The 14,051-nt window shown below is 46.2% G+C and overlaps 1 long non-coding RNA gene across 1 annotated transcript; it reads left to right on the top strand.

The window, feature by feature from the left end:
* The first annotated feature begins 898 nt into the window (after window positions 1–898).
* LOC144673986 (uncharacterized) lies at window positions 899–14,051 on the top strand. Its single transcript, XR_013574455.1, has 3 exons — window positions 899–978; window positions 3,715–3,809; window positions 13,925–14,051. It is a non-coding gene; the product is annotated as an uncharacterized LOC144673986 (long non-coding RNA).

Below are 14,051 nucleotides of genomic sequence, written 5' to 3'. Positions count from 1 at the left end.
TGGGAGCAACGAATGCAGTAGACTAAGTTAAGGGAAATGCAAGTGAAATACTGCATCACTTGAAAGGAGTGTTTGGGCCCTTGGACGGTGGGGAGAGAGGAAGTGAAGGGGCAGGTGTTGCATCTTCTGCGTGGGCATGGGGAGGTGCCATAGGTGGGGGTTGAGGAGTAGGGGGTGATGGAGGAGTGGACCAGGGTGTCCCGGAGGGAACGATCCCTACGGAATGCCGTCGGGGGGGTGAAGGGAAGATGTGTTTTTTTTCAATAATTTATATAGATTCTTCTTTTCCCACCTATTTCCATTATTTTTAAATCTACAACCAATACCCTGTCAGTCTTTCCACCCCACCCCCACTAGAGCTGTACCTTGAGTGTCCTGTCTTCCATTCTTAATTAGCACTTTTCTTAGATAATATCACCACCTTCAACACCTCTTTGATCCATTTGTCTGTGACATCTTTTGATTATCTGCTCCTATCACTGCTTGCTTATCCCTACAACCACCCCACCCTCAACTTCTCTCTCCCCACCCCACCCACCTTAGACCAGCTTATATTTCACCCCTCTCCTAACTATACTTCAGTTCTGTTGAAGGGTCATGTTGGACTCGAAACGTTAACTCTCTTCTTCTCCACCGATGCTGCCAGACCTGCTGAGTTTTTCCAGGTAATTCTGTTTTTGTTTTGGATTTCCAGCATCCGCAGTAGCTTTTAGCTTTTTGTTTTTATTTCGTAAACTTAAGAAGTTGATTAATCACGTGGCCCTCAGTTCCCTGTGCAGTCAGTTGCCTTACCATATATTTCAGACAGGAATATGCTGATTCACAGAACAGTGCTCCAATAACTATTTCCACAGGTGCATTGTTCCGATCTGTGTCCAGTCGGTATAGGCTGGGAAATGGACTGATCAACCATGGGAGTCCACGCAGAGGAGCTGATCCACCATGGGGAGCCTCATTCGACTGCATTCGTTCAAAAAGGTGGCTCACCACCACTTTCTCAAGGGCCAGCGGGGATGGGTAACAAGTTATGGAGCCGCCTGCAACACTCGCATCCCAAGAGACCCCTTTGTTAAAATGTGCACCGTTCAAATGCTCCTTGCATTCAATCGCGTACATTGCAATAAAATTAGTAAGGTAGGTCATGTTTCGTTTTACTTCCCTATCAACACTTCTTTTTTCAAACTTCATTTTTCCTTGACCACCACCCCTGACCCTCATTTTTTGTAATGCCCCACTGCTCCCTTAATAATTCCCAGATCCTTCCATACGCCATATCACCAGGTGACAAAATACGGTCTGGAGTTTGGAGTTTCTGTGTGCACGTATTTCCGTATATTGCTGAACCTCAGTAAGTATCATGCTCTATCGCTTTAGTGTCTATGTGAGTCACTAGACCTCAGTCAGGCTGCAGTAATCAGTTCTCCAATTGAAAATGTATCTGAGGCAAAACAGAGCAGAGAAATTCACACAAATGCTTGAAATCCATGGCTATGCTAATGGCGATTTGGCCAGCACGTCCTCAACTGTACAAATATTTCCCCGAGGCTTTTCATGTATAAATATGCACGTTTATCTCTTCAATCTATTGGTTCCTCTCTGTATTGCTCCCTGTATTCAGTCGCACCATTATCACTCTATCTGTTGCTTCCTCGCTGTCCTGCTACCTGTACTCAGCCAAACCGTTATCTCTACCTCTGTTGGAATCCCTCTGTAGCAATGATGGCGGTGTCAGCTTTTTGTACCCCCCCTCTGCTGGCTAACACTCACAAAAAGCGTTGATGTGTGCAGACATCCAATGAGCTTATCCACTTTGGATGAGGGTGAATGGGAGAAGGTTGAGGAGGGCGGGGCGGCCGTTACCATGTGCACAGGGGCATTGCTCAGGACGTGAAACCCGTTGTAAAACGAATGCCACTGAATTGGAACCACTTGTGTGCCTCATTCAGCTAGAAGGTCATAGATCATATCTATCTTCCGTTGAATCTCTTGTATTATCTGATTTCATAACTTATTTTTATTCATTCACGGAATTTGGCTTCGCTGTCTGGACCCAGCGTTTATTGCCCACCTCTAATTGCCCCTTGGGAAGGCGGTGGTGAGCTGCCTTCCTGAACGGATGCAGTCCATTTGGTGTAGGTACACCCACAGTGCTGTTAGGGAGGGAGTTCCAGGATTTTGTTCCTGTGGTATAGGTACACCCACAGTGCTGTTAGGGAGGGAGTTGCAGGATTTTGTCCCTGTGGTGTAGGTACACCCACTGTGCTGTTAGGGAGGGAGTTCCAGGATTTTGTCCCTGTGGTGTAGGTACACCCACAGTCCTGTTAGGGAGGGAGTTCCAGGATTTTGTCCCTGTGGTGTAGGTACACCCACAGTGCTGTTAGGGAGGGAGTTCCAGGATTTTGTCCCTGTGGTGTAGGTACACCCCCAGTGCTGTTAGGGAGGGAGTTCCAGGATTTTGTCCATGTGGTGTAGGTACACCCACAGTGCTGTTAGGGAGGGAGTTCCAGGATTTGGACCCAGCGACAGTGAAGGAACGGCCGATATATTTCCAAGACAGGATGGTGAATGACTTGGACGGGAACTTCCAGGTGGTGGTGTTCGCATGTTTTATTATAATCTGCTGGGGTTTTTTTTGTTCAAATTTCAGCGACATTTCTCGCTTGTTTTTAAGCGCTCTTACTGGTGGCTACGTCCCATCGATTCTGCTCGTTCCTTCTCATCTCATCAATACCCAGATTCCCGACATCCTTGTATCCTGGTCACACCGTGCAGCCCATGTGTGTGCTTCTGAATTTCAGTTAGCATTGGTTTCTCTCGCTTTGAGTCACGAAACATCAGCTATGACCCAACTCTCTCTCTGGTCACCTGTGTTACACAGTACAGTGGTGATCCTCGTTAAGACCCACCCTAAGAAGGGAATAATCAGCACAACCTTCATTTTCTTTAACTTTATATATTTATCAATGGGCGCATTAATTATTCACCACATTTTGGTTTCCCTTTGTAAGATTGAATGTTCACAGCTTCTCCTTCATCGAACTCCCTCTTGTTTGGCTTTAGCTATTCAGTCACAGCTGTTTACCTATCTACCTAAACAATTTCACTCTGTATCGCCAATTCTACTCACTCACACACGTATTGTTGCTGTCTCCCTCCGTTGTTTGCTCCCTGCATTGTTCATCGAAGGGATTTGCACGCTCGCCATCTTCCCCCTGTTGGTGTAAATCTGTATCACGGATCCGAGACTGGGTCGGCTAGGCGGCGGCAGCAAGGGCGTCTCATCACCATCGGGCAACAGAACGTCGACCACTCCCTTGGCTAGAGAACAACATCCCCAGAGGTCAACGGAGAATCAGCGTGCCCTTTAGTTCTTGATGCTCCGTTTAGTGGGAGCCGTTTCTCTCGGTGTTTACCCTAACCATAGCCCTCAAAGGTTACCTCTATCAAGTGTTTTGACTATTCTGGTGTAGGGGTGACCAGAGGACAGGGGGCGCATTTTTCTGTTGCCCTTTTAATAGAGCTCCAAGGTCCTTCATGTCCATCTGCTCTTGCAAACACCCCTCCCCAACAATTTAGCCCTTTCTCAGATCAGCATCCAAATGGCATTAACAGCCAAAATTACGCCAACATAATACGATCTATTTCCTGTAAAGAGAGCGCTGAATTTTACATCAATATCAAATTACAATTCATTTTTATTTCAGTGGGTTTCAGTACGCTCTTAGGGCCAGTAGATGTCAGTAACCTCGAATAGGTTGGATTATGTGGGTATATTTCATCGATTGTATTTCCTCAAATGTCGTGGGCAGGTAGAATCCATTGCACTTTAGCACATTAGCCTATTTTCCATTCCACAGAGATACATACCATGTCCAGCATTGTATAAACATAGCAGAAGCTATAGCGCATAAAGAAATTCATTAGACGTATCTAGCGAATTTTTCTGACCTTACACCGTCCACAGTGCTCCAAAGTGAATGAAACATATTTTTGAGACAGGGCCGTTGTTTTAATAGAGGTAACATGGCAACCAATTTTCACAACAGCTTGCACTACCAGCAATGGCATTATAACGAGGTAATCTGCAATTAGCGATGTTGTTTGGGGGATAAATATTAACGAGGAAACCACGCAATTTTTCCATATGCTGTTCATGGGGTCTTTTAAGCTCAGTTGACAGGGCAGACAGAATAGTGGTTTAAATTTCCAAAAAGATGGTACCTCCAAGATTGTAGTATACCCTGTGTGTTCCCCTTCTCAAGAGTGCAGCACACGCTCAGTGCTCCGCCTAAGGAGTGCGGCGCTCCTAAAATATCCTTCACCAGGCACCGCAACGACCCCTGGTTTCCATTCACAGCCTCCTGACTCAATGAAGGATGCTGCATGTAAAACACTAGCTTATATCATGGGAGCACAAACTTAGGCACGCCATCGTAGCCACATTGGGAGCAGCTGGTGTTGAATATTTCAGTTAAAATGGTTAAGTGGGTGAGGGGTGGACTGAAGGCAAATTTAAATTAATCATGGGCAGAATGCGAGTTGTAACAAACACAATAACGTTTCAGCGATGCATAGGACAATAGGACTTAGGAGCAGGAATAAGCCAATCAGACTCTCAAGCCTGCTCCGCCACTCAATGAGACTCTTTCGAGTTATCCACAGTCACAGATTGTAACTCTTTCGAGTACAATCACAGTTCTTGGTTTCCGGGAGTGGGACATGAACCCACAACCCTCTGATTCAAAGGCGAGGGTGCTATGAACTGAGCCACAGCTGACACCTCCCGCCACTCAATGAAATCGCGCCTGACCTGTTTGTATGCTGAATTCCACTTTGCTACCTGGCCCCCATAATCCTTGACTGCCTTGTCTCCCACAAACCTGTCTAACTCAGCTTTGAATAAATGTAATGGCCCAGCCTCCACTGCTCCCTGAGGAAGAGACATCCACACACTCATGATCCTTGGAGAGAAGAAAGAAAATCCCCCTCATCCGTGCCTTAAACTGTAGGCCTCTTGTGCGGAAACGGAGTCCCTTGGTTCTAGTCTCTCACCACCAGTGGACACATTCGCCCGCTGTCACATTTGTATTCGTTCATGGGGTGTGGGCTTCGCTGGCTAGGCCAGCATTTATTGTCCATCCTTGCATTCATCCTTGTTCCGAGGGCAGTTAACAGTCAACCACATTGCTGTGGGTCTGGAGTCACATGTAGGCCAGACCGGAGAAGGACGGTAGAGCGACAGATTTCCTTCCCTAAAGGACATTAGTAAACCAAATGTTCTTTTTTTTTTTACGAGAATCAGCAATGTCATCATTGAGTTCGATTCAAATTTCGCCAGCTGGATTACTAGCCCAGTGACAACACCTCTCTGCCTCCCCCATCTACCATATCAGATCCCATCAGGGCCCTGTATGTTTCCAGGAGATCACCTCTCGTTTCTTTGTTCTCTCAACTCCAATAGGCACAGGCCCAACCCGTTCAACCTTCCTTTGTAAGACAAGCTCCCCATCCTAGGAATGAGTCGAGTGAACCTGCTCTGAACTGTTTCTAACGCAATTGTACCGGTTTGTTTTCCAATAAGGAAAACGAAACTGTACCCGGCACTCGAGATGTGACCTCACCAATAGCCCTGTGCAGCTGCAGTAAGTGTTCACTACTTTTATATTCCATCCCCCTTGCAATAACTGTCAGCATTGTATTGCATTCCTAACCACAATATTGCAACGGACAGCAAAATTCCTAATTTGCTGCATGAAACTCTTTCGAGTTATCAACAGATCGCATGTAACTCTTTCGAGTACAATCACAGTTCTTGGTTTCCGGGAGTGGGACATGAACCCACAACCCTCTGATTCAAAGGCGAGGGTGCTATGAACTGAGCCACAGCTGACACCTCTAAAAGTTCTTTCAAGTTATCAACAGTCACAGATTGCAACTCTTTCGAGTACAATTACAGTTCTTGGTTTTCCGGGAGTGGGACATGAACCCACAACCCTCTGATTCAAAGGCGAGGGTGCTATGAACTGAGCCACAGCTGACACCTCTGCATAACGGTGCACACCAGTACGATATCAATCTGTTTATGGGATGCTTGCCTTTACCACAAAGGTCAGTACTGCTAAGGGAAGGATGCAATGGTTGCCCTGTACATATCCCTCAGAGGCTCACCTCAGGAAGGATGCGTAGGCCTGATTTGTTGCAGGTTGAAGTCAACACAAGGATATCAATGCGGGAGAGTTACTTTAAGAAGAGAGGTTGCACAAATTTGGGATCCATTTCATTAAGGAGTGAACGGGTGGAGGTACGTGGAATCATCCTATAAAGTGCATTTAAAGAATAGATATCTTGGGGCGGGGTTGGAATCCAGAACAAGGATTCAAGGAACAAGGAAACAACAAACACGTTTCAAAACAATGCCTGATCATTCATGAGTGAAATCAGGAATCAACTCCTCAAACAGCAATCAGCGGTGATCTTAGCCTTCATTCGACAAATTCTGCGGGGAATGGACATTTAGAACTGGTCATATAAATACTGTGGCTACAAGAGCAGGTCAGAGGCTGGGAATCCTGTGGAGAGTAACTCACCTCCTGCCTCCCCAAAGCCTGTCCCACCGTCTACAAGGCACAAGTCAGGCGTATGATGGAATGCCCTCCATTTGCTTGGATGAGTGCAGCTCCCACAACACTCAAGAAGCTCGACACCGTCCAGGTCCAAGCAGCCCCGCTTGATTGGCACCCCATCCACAAACATTCACTCCCTCCACCACCGACGCACAGTGACTGCAGTGTTGACCATCTACAAGATGCACTTCAGGAATTCACCAAGGCTTCTCAGACAGCAACTTGCAAACCCACCGCCACTACCATCTAGAAGGTCAAGGGCAGTAGATAAATGGGAGCACCACCACCTGGAAGTTCCCCTCCAAGCCACTCACCATCCTGACTTGGAAATATATCAGCCATTCCTTCATTGTCGCTGGGTCAAAACCCTGGAACTCCCCCCCGCCCCTTAACAGCACTGTGGGTGTAACTACACCACATGCACTGCAGTTCATCAAGGAGACAGCTCGCCACCATCTTCTCAGAGGCAATTAGGGATGGGCAATAAATGCTGGCCTAGACAGCTAAGCTCACAACCCGTAAATGATAGAAAAAAACATTTGGGCATTTGAAAACTGAGACGGAGGCATTTTTGTTAGGCCAGGAAAATGTCGTAATGACTCATGCAAAAAGGTAGCGTTACAGATGAGCCAGAGTATTAATAAATGAAGGAATCGACTAGAGGGGCTGAATGTCCCACTCTTCTTTATTGTCGTTTTAAGCTTATTTGGAAACAGTGGCCTTGATTGTCTATTGTACATTGTCTGTCCACCTAACAATTTCTAATGTGGTAGTTGTGTAACACATATTGATTGGTGGGGTCAGTTTGGCTCAATTAATAGAATTTATTAAAGGATGCCCTGGCTTCAGACCCCATGACAATTCGAAACCTGACACTGTAAGTCACGACTAAGGAGATGGTGTTGGAGGGGCTGGTCAGTTCGATGTTAATCAATTCACAGCGCCATTCAGGGGACAACCATGGAGTTCAGGCAGTCAATTAGTCTTAACTGCTTTCACTGCGACATGTCTGATCGACAGTTGATGGGCATGACGCCCTCCCTGGCCCAACAGCTCCGCGCTTTGTCCCGCTTTCCAGTTCATCGGTAGCGATTGCATATCCGCTGGGTTAAGCCACGCTTCAAGCAGTGCGTCGAAATGGGAGTTGGCGTGGGGGATGTCAGAGGTTATTGTATTAAACATGTTAAAAGACCCCTTTAAAATTTCAGTCGGCAAAACGAGTTCACTGACTCTTCTGTGACTCCTGAGAGTTCCAAATTTTCGAGTGTGGCGTTACAAAACATGTTAGCGATGTTAGAGGCTTGGAACTCCTGGGCTTCTTGAGAGACTTGTACAATTTCAGTTATATCCACAGAATCAGAGCATCACATAGTGCGCTTCTGGCCCTTCGGCCCATCGAGTCTGCACCGACACGTGAGAAAAACCGGACCTATCTACTTAACCCCATTGACCAGCGCTTGGCCCCATAGCCTCGAATGTCGATGAGGTGCCAAGTGCTCATCCAGGTACTTTTTAAAGGATGTGAGGCTAATCCGCCTCCACCACCCTCCCAGGCAGTGCATTCCACACCCTCACCACCCTCTGGGTCAAAAAGTTGTTCCTCACATCCTCCCTAAACCTCCTGCCCCCCTCCCTAAACCTCCTGCCCCCTCACCTTAAACTTATGTCCCCTTTGTGACTGACCCTTCAGCTAAGGGGGGAACAGCTGCTCCCTATCCACCCTGTCCATGCCCCTCATAATCTTGTAGACGAATATTATTTATGATTTTTTTTTTTAAATGGCGTAAGACTGAATGTCATGTGCCAGATGTTGTTGCTAATGTTGCTCTGTTTTGCTGATGCCCTTTTCACACAAAGAAGCTCATTTTATTTCGCCCCCTCTCAAAAAAAAACCCTTTCCATATCTTTCAACCATTTTACGCCCTGGTATGCTTCATTGCGAATGAGGAACATCAACATTGTTCATCTAGTGATTAGAGGCGCATACATTTTGGGTTTAGAGACGTTCATTTCCAGTACAATTTCAATTATGGGCAGACTGTTGCTGTCGTGCAGTTTCATGGAAGTTTCTCAACTGAAGTAGAGACATTGGGTAAGCTGCAGGGCCAGACCAGATATATATGCTTCCGGTGCAAAGGAACCTGAATTTAAGTTAAGTGGCGCAATAGGCCAGAGGGACCGAATAGCCGACTCATTTTTATTGTTCACCCACAGATCATTTAGAAACAATACCATGTGACGTCCATTGCACAATGTCTCTCCACACAGCAATTGCTATTGGATACGTGGACCCTATTGTTCTTAAAGGCCTGTTTGGGGAAACCATTGGACTCGACATTAGGCAATTATACCGTGACATAAACTGACCCTGTAGGTCAGTACCGAGGAACCGATGTGCTGGAGATACGAGTCAGTTCGATGTTAAGCAAGACGCGGCGCTACTGAGAGAAAGGGGCTTTTTGAAACAACACCTGTTGAGAATGTGATCTCTCGCAACCGGAAAGTTACACAAGATACGCGATTTGTTCCCCTTCCCTGTTCAGCGGCCGAACTTGCATGAGCACAGGTTCAACTATTTTGTAGGCAGCTGTTATTGCATTCATTATTTTAAACATCTATTTATTTATTTATTTTTTGAAATGGCACCCGACCTAACAAATCCGCGGGGATTTATTTCTCCTTCTGCACAATAGAGTTAGAGGTTTCCAAGTTTAGAATGACAAACTATTGCAAAAACTGGATAATGCTGGGAGACTTGCAAGGTTCCGTTTCACCTCTCAGTATGTTGTAACACTAACCGTAATTGTGCGTCCACATTGAACGGCCGTTGCTACCAATCGAGCTCCGTTTGAAAACATGCCCTTCACAATAGGAAACTCCCTCCCTCTCAATTTTCCTTTCAATGTACTGTAATTTCCGGCAATGCTGAAATTTGAAAAGTAGCCATTGTCTTTTTACATTATCCTTTTGTGGACGTGCATATTATGTTTCATAGGAACAGAGAAACATGGAAACTAGGAGCAGGGGTAGGCCATTCGGCCCTTGGAGCCTGCTCCGCCATTCATTATGATCATGGCTGATCATCCAACTCAATAGCCTGCTCCCCGCTTTCTCCCCCATACCCTTTGATCCCTTTAGCACCCAAGAGGCTATATCTCACTCCTTCTTGAAAACATACAATGTTTTGGTCTCAGCTACTTTCTGTGGAAACGAATTCCACAGGCTCACCACTCTCTGGGTGAAGACAATCTCTCCTCCTATGTCAGTCCCACCGTCCCAGGAATCAGTCGGGTAAACCTTCGCTGCACTCCCTCTATAACAATGACATCCTTCCTCAGATAAGGAGACCAAAATTGCATACAATATTCCAGGTGTGGTCTCACCAAGGCCCTGTACAATTGCAGCAAGACATCCCTGCTCCTGTACTCGAATCCTCTGACTGTGAAGGAAAACATACCATTTGCCTTCTTTACCACCTGCTGCACCTGCATGCTTACCTTCAGCGACTGGTGTACAAGGTCTCGTTGCACATTGCCCTGTCTCAATTTATAGCCATTCAGTTAATAATCTGCCTTCCTGTTTTTGCTACCAAAATGGATAACCTCACATTGATCCACATGATACTGCATCCGCCATGCATTTGCCCACTCACTCAGCTTGTCCAAATCGCACTGAAGCATCTCTGCATCCTCCTCACAGCTCAACATCCCACCCAGTTTCTGTGTGTCTGTGTCTGTGTGTGTGTGTGTCTGTGTGTGTATGTGCTTAGAGACCGATAATCCGAAAGATGAATGGAGCTCAGAAAGATCCAAGAAAAAACGATTAACACACAATCATCTGTGTTGTCCATCCCTAATTGCAGTTAAACTGAGTGGCTTAATGGTCATTTCAGAGAGCAGCTATGAGTCAGGCGCCTTGTTGTGGGTCTGGAGTCACATGAAGGCCAGACCGGGTAAGGGCGGCAGATTTACTTCCCAAAACGAAACACATGTGTGGTTTTACAACAGATGACGATGGCCTCATCGTCACTGATCCCGAAACTAGCGTTCAGTTCCAGGTTTTTACTTATTGAGTTTAAATTCCACCAGCTGAAGAGGTAGGATTTGAACACCCATCTCTGCAGCATTAGCCTGAGCCTATGGATTTCAACACCAGTGCCTGCATCACCCACAAAGGGCGAGAGAATAGCAGCATGTTGCTGTTGGGGGAATTCATAATCAATTGTTAGGCTATTATTGTTTTCATTATTATTATTATTATTATTATTATTCGTTCATAGGATGTGGGCGTCGATGGTTAAGCCAGTATTTATTGCCCATCCCTAATTGCCCCTTGAGAAGGTGGTGGTGAGCTGCCTTCTTGAACTGCTGCAGTCCGTGCGGTGTATGTACATGCACGGTGCTTTTAGGGAGGGAGTTCCAAGATTTTGACCGAGGAAGGGTGATGGAACAGCCGATATATTTCCAAGTCAGGATGGTGAGTGACTTGGAGAGGAAATTCCAGGTGGTGGTGTCCCCATATGTCTCCTGCCCTCGTCCTTCTAGATGGTAGGAGCCGAAGGTTTGGAAGGTGCTGTCTGAGGAGTCGTTGAGATTTACTTTGGGGGCAGTGCCTCTTGTCATTGACACACAGGGATGTCATTGTGCGTCGGTGGTGGAGGGAGTGAATGTTTGTGGATGGGGTGCCAATCGAGTGGGCTGCTTTGCCCTGGATACTGTCAAGCTTCTTCAGTATTGTTGGAGCTACACACATCCAGGCAAGTGGAGAGTATTCCATTACACTCCTGACTTGTGCTTTGTAGATAGTGACCATACTTTTCGGGGGTGCGGGGGCGTGGTGGGTGGGGTGGGGTTAAGAAAGGAGTTAGACGTCGCAGGATTCCCAGCCTCTGACCTGCTCTTGTAGCATTTTTATGTGGCTAGTCCATCTCAGTTTCTGGTCAATGGTAACCCTAGGATGTTGAATGTAAGCATCAGGGTGTCAGCTGTGGCTCAGTTCATAGCACCCTCGCCTTTGAATCAGAAAGGTTGTGGGTTCATGTCCCACTCCCGGAAACCAAGAACTGTGAATGTACTCGAAAGAGTTACATCCGATCTGTTGATAACTCGAAAGAGTTACAACGAGGACATTTTCTCTGGCCGATGCCAAGGTGAGGAGCGCAGCATAGGATGTACAGAACAAATGAAAAAATACATTATTCAACGTGGACAGAATAATGTGGGCATCAGGCATTCTAACTTCAATAGCGTTCTTCCAGAAATTTCCTCAAGGCTGCTTCGTTTTCACCCCTATGGATTAGGATGAATCCCAGTTATTCGCATAAAGAAGAACAAATGATAGAAGGAGAATTTAAGAAAAGAAGCATGAAAGGAAGGAAGTGGAAATAGAAGGGTGCTGCGTGCAAGGGAGGAACAGAGGAAGGCATCACGTTATTGTGGAGTTAATGGCAATTAAAACAAAAACAAAAAAATAATTGTATTTCTCATTTGAAGGCAAAACATTGCTACTCTCACTTTTTTGATGTGTTAACGTTGTTTTCTAAATCATCGAGCCCCTTAAAGCCACTGCACATTACTGCGTCAGGGCATAACTTGCTCACCTGGGTAATCTTCCCTCAGGCTTCTTAGCAGAAATCGATAGCTCACTTTCGACAGGGCAAGTACGCCGTCCAATGAAATAATAAAGAGACGAATTTCAGACGATTGCATGAAATGACATGGCGAAAAAAAAGAAACTGTCCAAATTCAATTTCATGGACTTCAATCTAGAGTAAGGATGTAAATAGTGAGAGGCAAGAGGATTATAGCCATTGTTGCACTTATTTGCATCCGGTAGGCCATGAAACGAAGCCTGTTTATATTTGATCCTTTCAATATTAAACATCATGAATTAATTCAGGTCATTCTCAGAGATGGGCTTTACTCTGAATGAAATAATTGTTGGTTGAATTTCCCTCTCCTCCCCCGCCACCCCCACCATTAATAATATCCTGGAAGCAACCATTCACTTTATTATGGTCCCCACAGAGACACGGTTGAACGATTAGGGCTTGTGCCCAGAGTAACACAACTCTAGGAGGTGATAGATAAAGCAATCTTCCAAGTATATATTTAATATATATAATGCTATATTTAAAAAAAGCGCCAATGCAGATGTAAGACAGGAAAGCGTATATCGTTCAGCATGAATGTGCTGATGCAGGGAGATTTTTACACATGCCTGTAGATTTCATTGTTTTTATCCTTCACTCTTTGTGGGCAGTCTCGCCTTTGCAGCCACATATGAGAATCCACTTTAACAAAAGCATGTTTTAGATATTGTTTTAAACAATGTGCGCCAATGTTGAGGTCGTTATTCTGTTTTGTTTGTTTTTAAATCATTCAAGCTACGTGGGCTTCGCTGGCTAGGGCTGTATGTAATGCCCATCCCTAATTGCCCTTGAGAATGTGGTGGTGAATTGCCCTCTTGAGCCTCTTGTGGTGTAGGTACACCCACAGTGCTGTTAGGCAGAGAGTACCAGGATTTTGTCCCTGTGCTGTAGGTACACCCACAGCGCTGTTAGGGAGGGAGTTCCAGGATTTTGTCCCTGTGGTGTAGGTACACCCACAGTGCTGTTAGGGAGGGAGTTCCAGGATTTTGTCCGTGTGGTGTAGGTACACCCACAGCGCTGTTAGGGAGGGAGTTCCAGGATTTTGTCCCTGTGGTGTAGTTACATCCACAGTGCTGTTAGGGAGGGAGTTCCAGGATTTTGTCCCTGTGGTGTAGGTACACCCACAGTGCTGTTAGGGAGAGAGTTCCAGGATTTTGACCCCGTGGTGTAGGTACACCCACAGTGCTGTTAGGGAGAGAGTTCCAGGATTTTGTCCCTGTGGTGTAGGTACACCCACAGTGCTGTTAGGTAGGGAGTTCCAGGATTTTGTCTCTTTGGTTTAGGTACACCCACAGTGCTGTTAGGGAGGGAGTTCCAGGATTTTGTCCATGTGGTGTAGGTACACCCACAGCGCTGTTAGGGAGGGAGTTCCAGGATTTTGTCCCTGTGGTGTAGTTACACCCACAGTGCTGTTAGGGAGGGAGTTCCAGGATTTTGTCCGTGTGGTGTAGGTACACCCACAGGGCTGTTAGAGAGGGAGTTCCAGGTTTTTGTCCGTGTGGTGTAGTTACACCGACAGCGCTGTTAGGGAGAGAGTTCCAGGATTTTGTCCCTGTGGTGTAGGTACACCCACAGTGCTGTTAGGGAGGGAATTCCAGATTTTGATCCAATAACAGCGAAGGAACCTCGATATGTTTTCAAGTCAGGATAGTGAGTGGCTTGGAGCATATCTACATATCTTGGAGGGTGTCTTGGAGGGCGTTGGTGTTCCCCTGTATCTACTGCCCATGTCCTTTGAGATTGTAGCGGTCGTGTGTTTGGACGGTGCTGTCTAAGGA

The sequence above is a fragment of the Cetorhinus maximus genome, unplaced genomic scaffold (assembly GCF_964194155.1).
Source record: "Cetorhinus maximus unplaced genomic scaffold, sCetMax3.hap1.1 HAP1_SCAFFOLD_524, whole genome shotgun sequence".
In the NCBI taxonomy this organism is placed as follows: Eukaryota; Metazoa; Chordata; class Chondrichthyes; order Lamniformes; family Cetorhinidae; genus Cetorhinus; species Cetorhinus maximus.
Note: the sequence above shows the minus strand (reverse complement) of the source record. Positions and strands in the feature narration are given on the sequence as shown.